Source organism: Carcharhinus amblyrhynchos, chromosome 22, assembly GCF_965287045.1.
Source record: "Carcharhinus amblyrhynchos chromosome 22, sCarAmb.v2.hapA, whole genome shotgun sequence".
NCBI lineage: Eukaryota > Metazoa > Chordata > Chondrichthyes > Carcharhiniformes > Carcharhinidae > Carcharhinus > Carcharhinus amblyrhynchos.
The window spans coordinates 23,704,932-23,721,705 of NC_137345.1; the positions used below are offsets into that span (position 1 = coordinate 23,704,932).

Here is a 16,774-nt window from a genome sequence, read left to right on the forward strand (position 1 = left end):
CCTCCAGTGCCAGTATATTCTTTCTCAAGTAAGGAGACCAAAACTGTACACAGTACTCCAGGTGTGGCCTCACCAGCACCTTACACAGCAACGTAATCTCGCTGTTTTTAAACTCCATCCCTCAAGCAATAAAGGACAAAATTCCATTTGCCTTCTTAATTACCCGCTGCACCTGCAAACCAACTCTTTGAGATTCCTGCACAAGGACACCCAGGCCCCTCTCACAACAGAATGCTGCAGAATGCATTTAAATAATAGTCCATTTTGCTGTTATTCCTATCAAAATGGGTGACCTCACATTTACCAACATTGTACTCCATCTGCCAGACCCTCGCCCATTCATTGTCTATATCCCTTTGCAGACTTTCAGCATCCTCTGCACACTTTGCCCTTCCACCCATCTTAGTGTCATCTGCGAATTTTGACATAGTACAATTGGTCCCCAACTCCAAATCATCGATGTAAATCGTAATCAATTGCGGTTCCAACACTGATCCCTGAGACACACCACTAGTCACTGATTGCCAACCAGAAAAACACCCATTTACCCCCACATTTTGCTTTCTGTTAATGAACCAATTCTCTATCCATGCTAATACATTACCCGTAACACTGTGCACCTTTATCTTATGTAGCAGTTTTTGGTGCGGGACCTTGTCAAATGCCTTCTGGAAATCCAGATCCACCACATCCACAGATCCCCCATTGTCCACTGCACATGTAATGTTCTCAAAGTATTCCACCAAATTAGTCAAACATGACCTGCCCTTCATGAACCTATGCTGCGTCTTACCAATGGGACAATTTATATCCAGATGTCTTGCTATTTCTTCCTGGATGATAGATTCAAGCATTTTCCCTAGTACAGAAGTCAAGCTAGCCAGCTCTACCTGCCTTTTATCTACCTCCTTTTTCAAACAGTGGCGTCACATTTGCTGTTTTCCAATTTGCAGGAACCATCTCAGAGTCCAGCGAATTTTGATAAATTACCACTAGTGCATTTGTTATTTCTCCTGCCATCTCTTTTAGTACCCTGGGATGCATTCTATCAGGAGCAGGAGAAGGTGGGCCTTCACGGAATCGGCACTTTTTGCATTGTTCTGCATCCTTGAGGACAGTCCCCATCAATCATGAAGAAGTGAGCTACGGATCAGGACGGATCAGGAAATCCTGTAAGGGACAGATAGGTGGGGGCAGCACTACGTCTTCTCCTGACCCAAGGAGTGTTTTAATAAGCACTCACCTGCTGAAGGCAGCAGGTCCAGCTTCATTTTCCTGCCAGATTTTGCTTACAATTGAGACCTTTCTCTCAATTCTTTAATCCATCATTTTACAATTAGACTTTGGACTAAATTTCTCGTGCCCGTTTAGGTGGTAACGTCAGTCAGTTCTGGTAACAGAGTGCTGGAATTTGTTTCCTTTTCATGCTGTATCCAAAGGAAACAAATGGAAGAAAGAGCCTAAGGGCCTGTTTCCGTGCCTCTATGATTCTGAAGAGCAGAGACCCATTACATGTGTCCCCTAATATGCTGCCACAGCATATCCTAGCGTTTGCATACTGAATTCGCTGGATTTGTTCAACCATCTCCTATTAAACAGTAATGGAAAAAAATTCATTCTCATCCCATTACAACTGATGGTGTCAACCTCAAACACTTCCAGGCCAGATAGGATGAAACCAAGTACATGTTTTCCCCCATATAGTCTTCCAACAATTTGCCTTCAACTAGTTCATTAATGTCCTTTAGGGAAGGGAATGCGCTGACTTACCTGGTCACTTGTTTAATTTTATATAGGCCTGTGTAGCCACGAGTCCTTCCTTCCTAAAAGGAGAAAAAAACAGTGAAGCAGGGAAACGGGAAAATAAGAATACTGGCCCAAACTGTCTTCTTTCCTCTGGGTTTGCAGAAAGAATTTACTTTCTCTGAGATTTTCTCCTTATTTAGTCCTGGGCACTCTCTCCAAAACAGCGGTAGGACTGCTTTGGAATGGAAATGAGGCGACATTTCAGCCCAAAACTCCGATTATAATATTCCGATACAGAGTGTGAGGTATGCACATTAAACCAACTTTACCAAACATTGAGTAAAATAAATGGTAGTGCTTAAAAGGCTGTCACTCAAGAGTCAAAGATAGAATCATAGAATCCTACAGTGCAGAATGCGGCCATTTGGCCCATCGAGTCTGCACCAACCACAATATCACACAGACCCTATCCTTATAACCCATGCATTTACCCTAGCTCGCCCCTCTGACACTAAGGGGCAATTTAGCATTGTCAATCAATCTAACCTATTTGGAATGTGGGGGAAACCCACGCAGACATGCAAGGAGAACGTGTATACTCCACACAGGCAGTGACCCAAGCCAGGAATCGAACCCGGCTCCCTGGCGCGGTGAGGCATCAATGCTAACCACTGTGCTACCATGCCATCCCTGACTGCTTGGGAAGATATAAGTAGTTCTTGTTGGCCCATTCTCCTGCCTAACCAGGAGTAATAACCGTCCCCACCCCCATATCTCCCCCCCCCCCCCCCCCGCTTCACCCACCAATCTTGTTCACCAGTGGTTCAGCTACATCTCAACGGCTAAATCTAAATGAGGCCAGCAAATCAAAACGGTTTGGGTTTTCTGCTGTAATCTCAGGCAGGTATGGCAGATGCCCTGCTCGCTGTATGCCTGTTGAAGCTATTGAAAGGGTGCAGAGGAGATTTACATGGATGTCGCCTGGATTGGATGGCATGCCTTATGAGGATAGGTTGAGGGAGCTCGGTCTTTTCTCCTTAGAGAGACGAAGGATAAGAGGTGATCTGATAGAAGTGTACAAGATGTTGAGAGGTATAGATGGGGTGGATTCTCAGAGGCTTTTTCCAAGGGCTGGAATGGTTGCAAAAGAGGACACAGGTTTAAGGTGCTGGGGAGTAGGTACAGAGGAGATATCAGGGGTAAGTTTTTCACTCAGAGGGTGGTGGCTGAGTGGAATTGGCTGCCATCGGCGGTGGTGGAGGCAAATTTGACAGGGTCTTTCTAGAGACTTCAGGATGAGTACATGGGATTTAATAGAATTGAGGGTTATAGGTAAGCCTAGTAGGTATGGATATCATTGGTGCAACTTGTGAGCCGAAGGGCCTGTTTGTGCTGTAGTTTTTCTATGTTTATGTTTTGAGCTCAGGTTGGGAATCTTCCCACGTTTGTTCTTCTCAGCCGTTCCGATTTTGGGGATCACTGAGGAGAAGCCACCTCCTGTCAAGGAGGAGTGGAAGATCAGAGGCAAGGTCACCTGAGGTTACCCTTATACACATATCAGTGGCTAATTACAAGACAAAATTGGAACTGCCTATCCTCACTCATCAGGCAAGAATAGTCTTGAACAAGCGACGCTAGAAAAAGCATTAATCCTGTCCTGGAATTCAAATGATAGCTAGAACAACCTGAGCTTTGCACTCAAGAGAAAGCATGAAGCCAACTGAAACTCTTCAGTTAGATTACTACCTTGTAATAACTCCCACAGCATCTTTATTCTATACGTACGTAATTGCCTCCTTATCAAAATACAGGAAAAGGGCTGTATAGATCCAGTAACTGAAGGTTATAAACATTGTTTACCCTGTTAAATGTCAATTCCAGTCTCCCTTTAACTTAAGAATGTTCCTGTTTGCTTAGTAGTACGAGGTTAATAAATAGCTACATTCAATGGAATCGAAACAAATCATTATTACGAACAAGCTCCTCCTCCCTGAAGATGTGACCCAACTAGGGGCAATTGGCAAGCATATCCATCCACTGCTCCATACGATTTGGAATCTGTCACTCCCTCATCAGCAAGTTATACTTCAATCTGCAATGATTTGCATTTTTGAAGTCTTTAATACAGAGAAACATCCCATGACAATTCACAGAGGTACAGTCTAATGCAGAATTAGACTGCATTTACAGCACAGGGCAGGACATTCCACTCAAATGGTCCATGTGTGGTGTTCATATGCCACACAATCATCCTCCCATCCAACTTCATCAAGAACTCTCATCATAAATTTTTACTTCTTTCTCGCTCATGTGCTTATCCAGTTTCCTCCTAGCTGAGACAAAGTTGATGTTGTGAAGGGTAACCAAAAGAGCTGGTAAAAGAGTTAGGTTTTAGGGATGGGGGTTGGTGAGGGGTCAATGTGTGAGAGAAAGATGGAGAGGCAGGACAATATAAGAAGTCTCACAACACCTGGTTAAAGTCCAACAGGTTTATTTGGAATCATGAGCTTTTGGACCGCTGTTCTTTCAAAATGATGTTGTGAGACTTCTTATTGTGCCCACCCCAGTCCAATGCCAGCATCTCCACATCAAGAAAATTTAAAGGGGGGGTGTTATGTCTCCAGGCCCCAAGGGGAAAATCCACGACTTAATTGGGCCTTCATTCCCCCTCCCCTGCTTGCCACAAACCACCAAGAACCTTCACCCATTCTGAGCAGGAAGTGGAGTGGCACGGCATGGCCTCACTGGGCAGGCAGGAGACTGGTTGAAACCAGTGATCTTCCCATCAGAATATTGCTGCTGATTAAAATTCTTTCCAATGTATTAAGAATCTCTGGTGTGAAGACTCTAAGCCCGGGGAATTGTACTCTGGGACAAGTGGCAGAAAAACAGAAAATTATCAAATAAATAAGTGATAGACATGACTGCAAATTAACATCCAGTCTAAATTTAACTCATAGTAAATTTTACTGATATTTATCCCCACCTCTTCCCAGAACTGAAGCATGAATCAGACACTATGCAAATATTGACTTCAGTCGAGGTTGTAATGCTTTTCTGTTGACCAAAGGTCACAGAATTGGCAGAAGCTCTATTGACACCTTTATTATGAACCAAGAGATTTGCCTTTTTTATCAGCTCAATCCTTCTTTACTCCTTTATCCGTCCTCTCACTGGCCCTCACTCTGCTTCCATAGATAGCAGCAATGCAATGCTCAAAATGACCTTTATAGTGAATGTTGGGACCATTCTTGAAGCATAGAGAGAGAGATCAATACAGTTGAATGGGATTGCATTCTCTTTTCCATATTGACAAAGTTGGACTGAAGGGCCTGTTTCCATGCTGTAAACCTCTATGACAATATGACAAATTCATGTAAACAATTACACAGCAGTGATCAAAAACAGGCAATCTGACTATCTGATGTCCAATTTTGGAACTCCCAACATCAATTGGTTAACTTTGCACAGATCAGGCAACCTATCAGGGATATTCTGGTTGAGTGCCATATAGCGCATCTACCCACAGAGCCAGTGGGGGAGACATCACAAGAATAGAAAAGAAAGACTTTGCACTTATATGGCCACTGTCATGACCACTGGGCATCTCAAAGCTCTTCACAGCCATTGAAGTACTATCCACTGAGCCAGAGGCGACAGGAATCCTATTACTATTTTGGCAAATAGTCCAGAATCAGTCAATTCTGTAAGACCTTGTGAGGTAAAGCAATGCATGATGAAGTTAGAGAAGTGAATGTACTCCAGTCAATTTGTACACTAAAGTTGGTTTTATTACAGGGGTCAGTTGAGCACTTGAGCCACTGTTGTTTTTAATTGATTAGTGCCACAAGTAGGCTTACATTAACACTGTGAAAACCCCCTAGTCGCCACACTCCAACACCTGTTCAGGTACATTGAGGGAGAACGGCCAACGCACCTAATCAGCATGCCTTTCGGACTGTGAGAGGAAACTGGAGCGTGTGGAAGAAACCCATGCAGACACGGGAAGACTCAAGCCGGGAATCAAATCCAGGTCCCTAGCGCTGTGAGGCAGGAGTGCTAACCACTGTGTCATTGTGTCGCCCCGCACTGCAAAATTAATAAGGAACGACTGCTTCTTTGTATTTATGTCTGCACTAACAATGTGTGAATGGGTTTGGCGGCAAATGTAGTTGGGTAGATTTAACTGAACCAAATCCATTATAGATTTTCTCGAAATAGAGCAGGGTCTTTATCATAAATTCTTGAGGCCAAAATGGATGTGATATCGTGCAATGAGTAATGGTTAATTGCTTTTTTTACCATCTAGAATTCTTTTTAAATGAGTGACATTGCCTCCTTTTTTGTGCTAGTTTTGCTTTGTGACACTTTTTGCCTGGCGATTAGTTGGCAATAGTTTGAAGTATTTTCTTACACATGGTGGCTCTTTATTTAATCACAGTTCACATTTTAGCCCAGGGCTGCAACAATATCTGTTATTTGATGCCCATGATCTGAATTTTCTCAGATGGGTTACCATCCTGGCGTCAGCCTCAATTCCTGGTAGAGAAGCCGGAAGTGGCTGAGGCAAAGCATTGTGTTTTTCTGGAGGTATCCACCTCAGATTTGGCCACTGAGGTCCCAGTCCAGCCAAGGGCAGCAGGTGAGTAAGGGAAGTGGATAAGAGGGCCTGAAACGATGCCCTGCTGCACTGGCACAGGTGGGTACTTCTGAAGTGGGCAGGAGGGTGCTCAAAATGAAGGTGTCCTGGGCAATATTGTGAACAAATAAAAATTATGCATGACCAGAAGTGTCAAGGCACTTGGCTGCAGGGGTGACCTTCTCTTGACAGCAGGTCTGTCCTGAGGTGTCTGAGAGTAGGTGCAGACAGATGTCTAGCTTGCCGCTGTGAGGCAGCCCCCAGAGAATGACTTGTTGGGCTCCAGCCTCTGGACTGGGTCTTTCATCACGAGAAGATCCTGGCAGCACCATCAATTTACCCCCAACTGGCCCATTAGTATCTGCCTCCTGCAGCAAGGTGAGCGGAAGGCGAGTAGTTAGCCCAATGTGTTATTTTTCAAATTTGCTCCTGGTCCTGCCTCCTAACCTTACTCTGGACATCTGGGAAAATAAAGCTAATTGGTCTGGAAGAACAAGAGACTGAAGGTCCCCAAAACAGGCTCCACACTCCCGGTTCAAATCAGTTTGCTCTACTGGTAGTAAATTTTCATTGTTGGATCAGAGTTTCAGCTTATACCTACCATTGGAGCAGAAGCATTTTATCATTTAATTGTGTGCCTTTGATTTGAAACAGCTGTGAATTCTGAATGAAGCCTAAATGTCACTACAAACAGAACTGAAAGTGTTTTCATCTGTGTAAAGCCCAGGAGAACACAATCACCATCACTCCTGGACTCCTGTGTAAAAAAGATGGTGCCTGGGAGTGTGTGTGAGGAATGACCGGAGGTTTTAGAGTGCGCCTTATTAATATTCATTCTTGGTGTTTCGCGTAATTAGACCTGCATGCTGAATTCCACATGCTGAAATATTTCAACCATCCATAATGTACTCTTAACCACTTAATAATACTCTCAATAAATCATAGCTCTTTGAGAATTTGTGTTTGGTTCTTTTAAAAAGAAATGATGTGGAAATTTAAGCTGGAATTTAAGCGGGAATCGGAGCAGGCGAGGGGCGGACAATGGAAAAGTCCGTTTGCCAGGGGCGGGATTTTATGGTTTTGGGATGAGGAGGCTGAAAAATCCTGCCCAAAGAGTTGGTATTAGTAACTGTGACAATGAAACTGTTGGCTTGTTATTGAACCCAGGTTCTTCACTAATGGCCTTTTGGATAGGAAAACTGGTTTGTAAGGGACAGTACCACACCAACCAGCACTCTAAAATGTTCAAACAAAACAGGCAGTTGTGTCAAACCTTTAGGGCAACAAAGTGATGGATGGTAAATTCTGGTCTTGGCAGTGGTGAGTTCTGAGGCTAAATATGTTTTAAAAAATCTGACCCAGATTTTTTTTATTCATTCGTGGGACATGGACATCGCTGACTGGCCAGCATTTATTACCCATCTCTAATTGCCCTGGAACTGAGTGACTTGCTAGGCCATTTCAGAGGGCAATTGAAAGTCAACCACATTGCTGGGGCTCTGGAATCACATGTAGGCCAGATCAGGTAAGGACAGCAGGTTTCCTTCTCTAAATTCCATTGGTGCCTGGAACTCGCTGCCGGGGGAGATAGTGGAAGTAGACACGATAGTGATTTTTAAGGGGCGTGTGGACAAATACATGAATAGGATGGGAACAGAGGGATAAGGTCCCCAGAAGGGTGGAGAGTTTTAGTTCAGTCAGGCAGCATATTCGGTGCAGGCTTGGAGGGCCTGTTCCTGTGCTGTAATTTTCTAGGCTTGTTCTCGTTAGAGTTTAGAAGAATGAGGGGAGATCTCATTGAGACATATAAGATGATGAATGGGATGGATAGGATAGAGGTGGAGAGGCTCTTCCCGCTCAGAAAGGACAGTAGGACTAGAGGGCACAGCCTCAAGATAAAGGGGGGGCGGTTTAGAATGGAGTTGAGGAGGAACTTCTTCACTCAAAAGGTGGTGAATCTCTGGAATTCTCTGCCCGTTGAAGTGGTGGAAGCTGCCTCGCTAAATATTTTTAAGACGTGGGTTGATAGGTTTTTGATAGGCAAGGGGATTAAGGGTTATGGGGAGAGGGCGGGAATGTGGAACTGAGCCATGACAGATCAGCCATGATCTTATTGAATGGCGGGGCAGGCTCGAGGGGCTAGATGGCCTACTCCTGCTCCTATTTCTTATGTTCTTATTGTTCTTTGTAAGGGACATCAGTGAACCAGATGGGTTTTTCCAACAATCGAGAATGGTTTTATGGTCATCATTCGGGTCTTAGTTCCAGATTTTTTTATTGAATTCAAATTCCACCAACTGTCATGCAATGATTCGAACCCAGGTCCCCAGAACATTAGCTGATTATCTGGATTAATAGTCATGTGATAATACCACTAGACCATTGCTTCCCCAATATGTGGTATGTTGTATGTTAGCCAATTTTTATACGTGCATGTGCCAGCTGAGACTCAGTTGGCTGAGAGTTAAAATCCCACTTCAGGTACTTGTACAGATAAAATCAAGGCTGACACTTCAGTGCTGTTCTGTCTGAGTGCTGCACTGTCAGAGGTGCTAATCAGATGTTAGACCGAGATACTGTCTGTTCTCTCGTATGAATGTGAAAGAAACCATTGCTGGAACTTTGCAGCCGTTCATGCTGCTGTGTGCGAGGACGGAGAATTTGGCACTCAGCCAAATTTCCAACCACTGCAGTGAAATGGGGGAACATCTGCTTAACCACTTCCAACATCACTTCCTTCTGCAGGGAGGCGAGTGAGGTTGGAGAATTCAGCCCCATAACACTGTTTCAAAGATCAGCAAGGGAGTTATCACTGATGTCCTGACTAATATTTGTCCCTCAATCATCACTTATCACACTGTTGGTTGTGGGGAGCTGGCTATGGGCAAATTGACTGTTGCTTCCTATGTTGGAACAGTGAATACACTTCTAAAATACTTAATTTGTTTTAAAGGACATTGGAATGCCTTGTAGCTGTGAAAGGCACTGTATAAAGGCATTTTTTAAGTAAATATATGGAGAGGCTTTTGGCATACTTTAGCACAAAAACCACTTCTCTAGTGCAAGAGACAAGCGTACATTGCCAATTATGCTGTAAGGCATTCCCTATGCATTTTTTTTACACAATTTAGCACTCTGGAGATGAATCCTTTTTGGATATTTAAAAACAGTTTAACGTGTTCACCCGATGTCCTGGAACTTTATCCCCACTCAGTTTAGCTACACTCAAATGTAGGGGCATCAAGATTAAAGTGTTCTCAGTCAGTAAAGGCAATGCTAACTATCACCACGGGCGATTTTAATCAACTGAATGAGATTCTGTGGGGTTTTGACAGGGTCGATGCCGAGAGGATATTTCCCCTCGTGGGAGAATCTGGGTCCGGGGGCACACTTTCAGAATAAAGGAATAAAGGAAATTCCATTTGAGAGAAAAATGAGGAATTTCTTCTCTCGGAGGATCTTTAATCTTTGGAATTTGCTGAGAGAGCTGTGGAGACTGGGTCATTGAATACATGATGTGGAGATGCCGGCATTGGACTGGGGTAAACAAAGTGAGAAGTCTCACAACACCAGGTGAAAGTCTAACTTTAACCTGGTGTTGTGAGACTTCTTACTGCCATTGAATATATTCAAGGTTGTGTTTGACAGATTTTTTTACCTACCAGGAAATCAAGGGTTATGGGGGGGGGGTGCCAGGCTTGCAAGTGGAGTTAAGGCCAAGAACTAACCAGCTGTCATCTTAATGAATGGCAGATGTGGCTGAAGGGGCCAAATGGTCATCTCCAGCTCCTATTTTGTCTCTTGTTGTACTCTTAGAAGACCATTTACTTTAGGGTGGCACAAGGTTTTACTTTAGGGACCAAGATTTGATTCCCAGCTTGGGTGACTGTCTGTGTGGAGTCTACATGTTCTCCACACATGTAGACTCTTGGTGGTCTGGTTTCCTCCCAGAGTTCAAAAATGTGCGGGCTAGGTGGATTGGCGATTCTAAGTGTCAGGGACTTAGCGAGAGTAAACGTATGGGGTTATGGGGATAGGACTTGGGTGGGATTGTGATTGGTGCAGACTCGATGGATTGAGTGGCCTCCCTCTACACTGTAGGATTCTATGGTACTATGATTCTAACTATTCCCTTACATCCCTCACCAATCACATCTGCTTAATCATTTCCAATATCACTTCCTTCTGCAACCTCCACTGGAACAATTCTGTCCAAAACACTAACTTGTAATTGCCAACTGTTTAACCTTTGGCCGTCTTTTCACTATGACATTTCTATAGTTATTGGTCTGCTTAGCCACTTCCCCACCTTCATCTTTAGTGCTTTTTCCCTCAGGAAAGCCTTTCTCCTTTTCATCCCATTTGTTGGCCCAGCATAACTCACATCGTCACTCCCTCATGTAGAAGAGATATAGTCTGGAATCTTACCACTGTTCACGCTGGTGGGATTTTTCCATCCTGCCACAGTGAATGGAGATTTGGCTGGCTGCCAAATTCTCCAACCTCACTGCGGTGGGAGCATGGCATGAATGGCTGGTAAGATCATGCCCATTGCCTTGAGCAGAACTGGCATACAACTGGTTTAACCATTATAGAATTCCTACAGTGTAGAGGAGGCCATTCGGCCCATTAAGTCTGCCCCAACTCTTTGATAGAGTATCTTACCCTCTCCCCTGCCCTTTCCCTTTAACCCCACGCATTTACATGGCTAAGCCATCTAACCTACACATTTTTGGACTGTGGGAGGAAACTGGAGCATCCAGAGGAAACCCATGCAGACATGGGGAGAATGTGCAAACAACACAGATAGTCACCCAAGGCCAGAATCAAACCGGAGCCCCTGGTGCCGTGAAGCAGCAGTGCTAATCACTGTGCCACCGCTGACTACTGTGCCACCATGCTGCCACTGCTGTTCCTCAGATACTGAAATTTATCTTCCAAATCTGTACAGTCATCACCCATAGCTTCATCTCATCCAAAATTCTGCTGCCTGCATACTAACCCACTTGATCTTTCATTTTGACTTGCAGGCCAACATTAGTTCCCAGTTTCCCGACGCCTCCAGTTTAAAATTCTCTGTAATCTCCAACTTTACAACACATTCCATTACTTTGTGTCCTTCCACCCTGGCCTCTTGTGCATTCTTCCGGGTATTAAAAGCTGTGTAAACTTGTTGTTGTTGTCATTAATGATGATGAAGTGAGCAATTCAGTCTAGAAATCTTCCAGGTTACTAGCCAGGTGGCTGCCCTTGATTGTTATCAGTGACTTCTACAGAAAAGCATGTACTGTGAAAATACATGTGTGGACAGGATTAGTTTCAGCTTACCATGTTCCCCATGACAATCAAATGACGTGGTAAATAAAAAAGAAGCACATTGATATGTTCCTTGGATGCCAGATTTCGACATATCTTTCAGAAGGGAAGAAAAATACTTCCACTCATGAAAAGCGATAGTGTCCATCTCTTTTTTTTAGCTCATTCGCAGGAGCTTGGCTGGCAAGATCAGCATTTATTGACTGGTCTGAATAGGTTTTTAGCATTCCAAATGATTTGCAAAAAGCAAAACAACACCACAAGGTTTTAAAAGAGATAATAATTTGCTTTTTTACCCGCTTCCAACAAATACCAGGGTACACATCACAAAATTGCCCACCCACTCACTGTCTGCGCCTTTTGTCCACTGGACTTAATGGATGGAAAATTGCGGTCTCCATATGCTTAACTTTGCACTATTTCCATATAGCTCTCACATTGTTCTCCATGCAGCTGCTAAGGTAACTGTGGCAATGAAGAACTGCGTGGGATGTGAGCCAGCTACAGGAGGACTGAGGAGCCAGCCATTACATTTCTCTCTCCCCACTGGCTCCAAAAACAACCAGTAGTCTAAACAAGGTGGTTTTTCCACTGCTGCCAGTAAAAAGAACATTGGGGTTTATGTGGGGATTCCATGGAATCCAGTGCCCACTCAAGTAGTAAACACAGTCTAAGAAGGCAAGGGCATCGAATCAGTGTCTACTGGCCAAAATACTCACATACATATGAAGCTTGAGCCAATTAAATGTCTTGCTGGCAACAGTAAAAACTCGGGTCTTGAGTGCATTTTTGAAACTTCTAAAGCAACAATGGCAAAAAAAAATAAGCTGTAAATGTTGGAAAACTGAAGTAGAAAAATAGAAAGCGCTCCAAAGACAGAAGTTATTCTGGTGAGAGGGTAAAAGTTGGTGTTTAATAGATGCTGTGCTAATTGCAGCACACCCGATTCAAAGTCTTGTCTTAACATGCAATTTTAGTCCTAATTATTGATGGCCATAATGTGATGTTGCCTGGACGTGCTACACAAGCACTACAGTTTTCACATTCAAGTTATCAAGCACAATTTCATGGAGCTGTAGATTCAGGCTCCACTGTGAGGAGAGATGGTGGTGCAGTGGTAATGTCTCCGGACTAGTAATCCAGCGATCCATGGCATAATCTGGGAATGTGGGCTCGAATCCTACTATGGCAGATGGTGGAATTTGAATTCAGCAAATAAAAGAATCTGGAATCAAAGGTCTAATGATGACCATGAAACCATTATCAATTGCCGTAAAAACCCTTCTGGTTCACTAACGCCTTTTAGGATAGGAAATCTGCCATTTTTAGCCAGTCTGACCAACATATGATTCCAAACCTCCAGCAGCCAATGAAAAGTAAAAGGTGATATACCTTAAAGTAGTAATCAAAAGCCTCTGCAAACGATTACTCCCAATCAGATAGTCTCCTTTAGGAGGCAGTGTTAGTTCAAGTGCAATCAATGTAATGCAGGGACGGCATTTAGGGATGGGCAACAAATGCTGGCCTGATGCCTCAACCCCATAAATTAATAAATAAAAGAAGCTCATTCACTTCAACCAAAGCAGTTGAATGCATTGGCTGGCACACAATAGCACATTGCATGATGGTTCAGGGATCAGATGAGAAGGTCTCAAACGCAGTAGTAGTGGATGAAGTTCAGTGGGGAAGGCCACCTCCCTCCCTCACTAACCCTTGCCTCCTGCCCTTCCTTCTTGTTGCAGCTGATTGGGCCAACCTTGATCTGATCTTCACCATCCATTTCTCCTGTGAACCCTTTTCAAATGCCAATTGCCAAGCACTCCTGAAGACTCCTCTAAGGCACCCCGACAAGATAGAATAGCACAGCACTTATGCCTTTTAGGTGAATTCCTCAGAGAATTTCCTAAATGAATGTTGACAATGTGTTGGTAACAACATTCAAAAATCTCCTTCAACCCTCCAACATCCAATGAACAATAAAAGGTGATATATATATATATAAGAACATAAGAATTAGGAGCAGAAGTAGGCCATCTGGCCCCTCGAGTCTGCTCTGTCATTCAATAAGATCATGGCTGATCGTTTTGTGGACTCAGCACCACTTAGCTCACCATAACCCTTAATGCCTTTACTATTCACAAATTTATCTATCCTGGTCTTCAATGAGATAGCCTCAACTGCTTCACTGGGCAGGGAATTCCACAGATTCACAGCCCTTTGTGTGAAGAAGTTCCTCCTCAACTCAGTCCTAAATCTGCTCCCCCTTATTTTGGGGCCATGCCCCCTAGTTCTAATTTCACCTGCCAGTGAAATCAACCTTCCTGCTTCTATCTAATCCCTTCATAGTCTTATATGTTTCAGTAAGATCTCCCCTCATTCTTCTGAATTCCAGCGAGTATAGCCCCATTCTACTCAGTCTCGCCTCATAAGCCAACCCTCTCAACTCCAGAGTCAATTAGTGATTAATAAGGGGATCAGGGGTTATGGGGAAAAGGCAGGAGAATAAGGATGAGAAAAATATCACCAATGATTGAATGGCAGAGCAGATTTGATGGGTCGAGTGGCCTAATTCTGCTCCTATATCTTATGGTCTTATGAATCACCTCTGTAATCCCTTCAGTGCCAGTATATCCTTTCTCAAGTAAGGAGACCAAAACTGTACACAGTGCTCCAAGTGTGACCTCACCTGCACTATGTACAGCTGCAACATAACTTTGCTGTTTTTAAACTCCATCCCGCTAGCAATGAAGGACAAAATTCCATTTGCCTTCTTAATTACCTAGAAAGGGAAAGGACAGATTAGTGGTTCAGAGAAGTCACAGTTCTACAAAAATAGCGTTGGCCTAGTTGATACCTGCTATTTCAAATTCCCTGACACCGACTTTTATGGCACTAGCAAATTGACACTGCTGCACTAGCTTTCTTTCTACAAAAAAGCAAATAAAATCCATACTTGTGCCAGTATTGGCACATGGATGGGTCATTTTAATCCGAACCTACACTTCTCCAGTCACACTTGCCCGAGAGAGGGTGCAGCGAAGGTTCACAGGGCTTATCCAAAGTTAGGTTGATTGGCCATTGTAAATTGTCATTATTGGGGTAACTACACGGAATTGAGGAGGTGGGGCCTGGGCAGGCTTGATGGGCTGAATGGCCTCCTTCTGCAATGTAGAGTTCTATGATTCTAAAATTCCCGGGACAGCAGGATTTATGTATGAGGGGAGATTGGGTTGGCAGGGCATGGGTTCACTAGAATTTAGGAGAATGAGAGGGAATCCCAACAGGATGTGTAAAAAAAGGGTCATAATTTCAGGATACAGGGTAGACCATTTAGGACTGAGATGAGAGAAATTTCTTCAAGCAATAGGTGGTGAAGCTCTGGAATTCTCAACCACAGAAGGCTGTGGAAGCCAAGTCACTGAATATATTAAAGAAGGAAATAGATAGATTTCTAGACTCTTAAGCCATTGAGGGCTATGGTGAGAGAGCGGAAATATGGCATTGAGGCAAAGGATTGGCCATGATTATATTGAATGACAGAACAGGTTGAAAGACCTTCCGCTCCTCCTATTTTCTATGTTTCTATACTTTTACTCCTGCCATTCCAAATCCAATCAGCAAATCTTCAGTTCCTTAAACTTTTATCTTTCGAATGAAACCCCGCTTGCCCTCTGAAGTGGACTCATAAAAATCTGATAGGGTACGTCTTGTGGGAAGGTGGGCTGTCAACCTTCCACCTCCTCAGGTAAAGTTGGCCAGAATCTGATGCTGTGAATGTTTTCCTAATCAACTGACTAATATTTATACCTCAGCCAACATCATCAGAACAGATTACCTGATTATTTATCACGTTACTATTGGTGAGTCCTTTCTAGCTATTATACTGGCTGCCATACATAAAAATATTACAATTCAAAAGAAATTCCTCAGTTATGAATTGCCTCCATCAACGTCCTAAAGTCAAGAATGGTGCCAAATAAATGCAAGTTAGTTTCTTTCCGTGTTTCGCTCTCTTCCATTCTATGCTGGAAATGTGCTCTAAGCATTTATGCTGTTCTGAACTACAGGATTTGATTACTGTAAATATAGATTGCTGCACTTTTTGAAATTGAGTAAATTTTTTACCATAAAATACAATAAGCTATATGTACTCCTTCCTTAATCGTAGACTATTGTGAGAAATCAATAATGATCGTATCAAGGTTATGCTGTCTTCTGCTTGTATTCTCAAATGGTGGACTTAAAAAGACTGTGGGAATGTCACCTTAAGATATCATTACAAGGTGGGTGGAAGCTACATTGTTCAGCAATGTAACAGATACTCACCCACTGCATACCAGAACTAGGAGTAGCCACCTTATGCAAATCAAAAGAATGTTCTTCACACTGCTCTTGCAAGCTGCAGTCTAATGGTGGGCTCCAATGATTTACCTAGAAATCCAAAAATTATCAGTTTTAGATCTACTTTTACGTGGCAGATGGCCACAATCCAAATGCTTTGGTGTTGAATTTTAACAATGCTTAGTACTAACACATGTCACTATTCAAAAGATTCAGCCAGAATTTTTCTTCAGTGCTCCACTTAATCCTGTGATAATTGACAAAAGCGCTGGGTTCCAAAATCAGGCAAATAATTTTGACCAATGCCAACACTTTCCATCACCCTGCAAGGATAAAACATCCTGCAGTAGAATGAAATAAATGGGTAGAACGATACAGGATTTGCATTTAAGAACCTGGCCTAGAATTTGTGCTAAGGACGCAAATGGTGATTGGAAGAAAATGCATCTAAAATTGTGTCCGATCTGATGAGTGTTTTTCTCTCAGGTTTTTCCATTCAAATTCATTTGCACGGTGCCAAATACAAATTCTGCCATGAAGAACAAAATTAAAAGTCTGCGATAGAAGATGGTCAGCATTTGCTGCCATTGGGTGGTGTTTTTGAAACTTTCTTTCTCTAAATTTTAATCAAAAAATATCCCTTGCTGTACTTACGTGTGGTAGCTTGGTACAGTTTGATTAATACCGCAGGAAATGGAGTTATTGCAAAAATTAGGCTTCGTTTTAAAGGCT

At 43.2% G+C, this 16,774-nt stretch overlaps 1 long non-coding RNA gene across 1 annotated transcript in view; it reads right to left on the minus strand.

Moving 5' to 3' along the window:
* Window positions 1-14,476: 14,476 nt before the first annotated feature.
* Window positions 14,477-16,774, minus strand: part of LOC145356772 (uncharacterized) — a 49,575-nt gene continuing 47,277 nt past the window's right edge. Inside the window, exons 3-4 of the long non-coding RNA XR_013889214.1 lie at window positions 15,966-16,132; window positions 14,477-14,480 (exon numbers count right to left, since the gene is read on the minus strand). This is a non-coding gene — a long non-coding RNA (uncharacterized LOC145356772). The remainder of the gene's footprint in view (window positions 14,481-15,965; window positions 16,133-16,774) is intronic.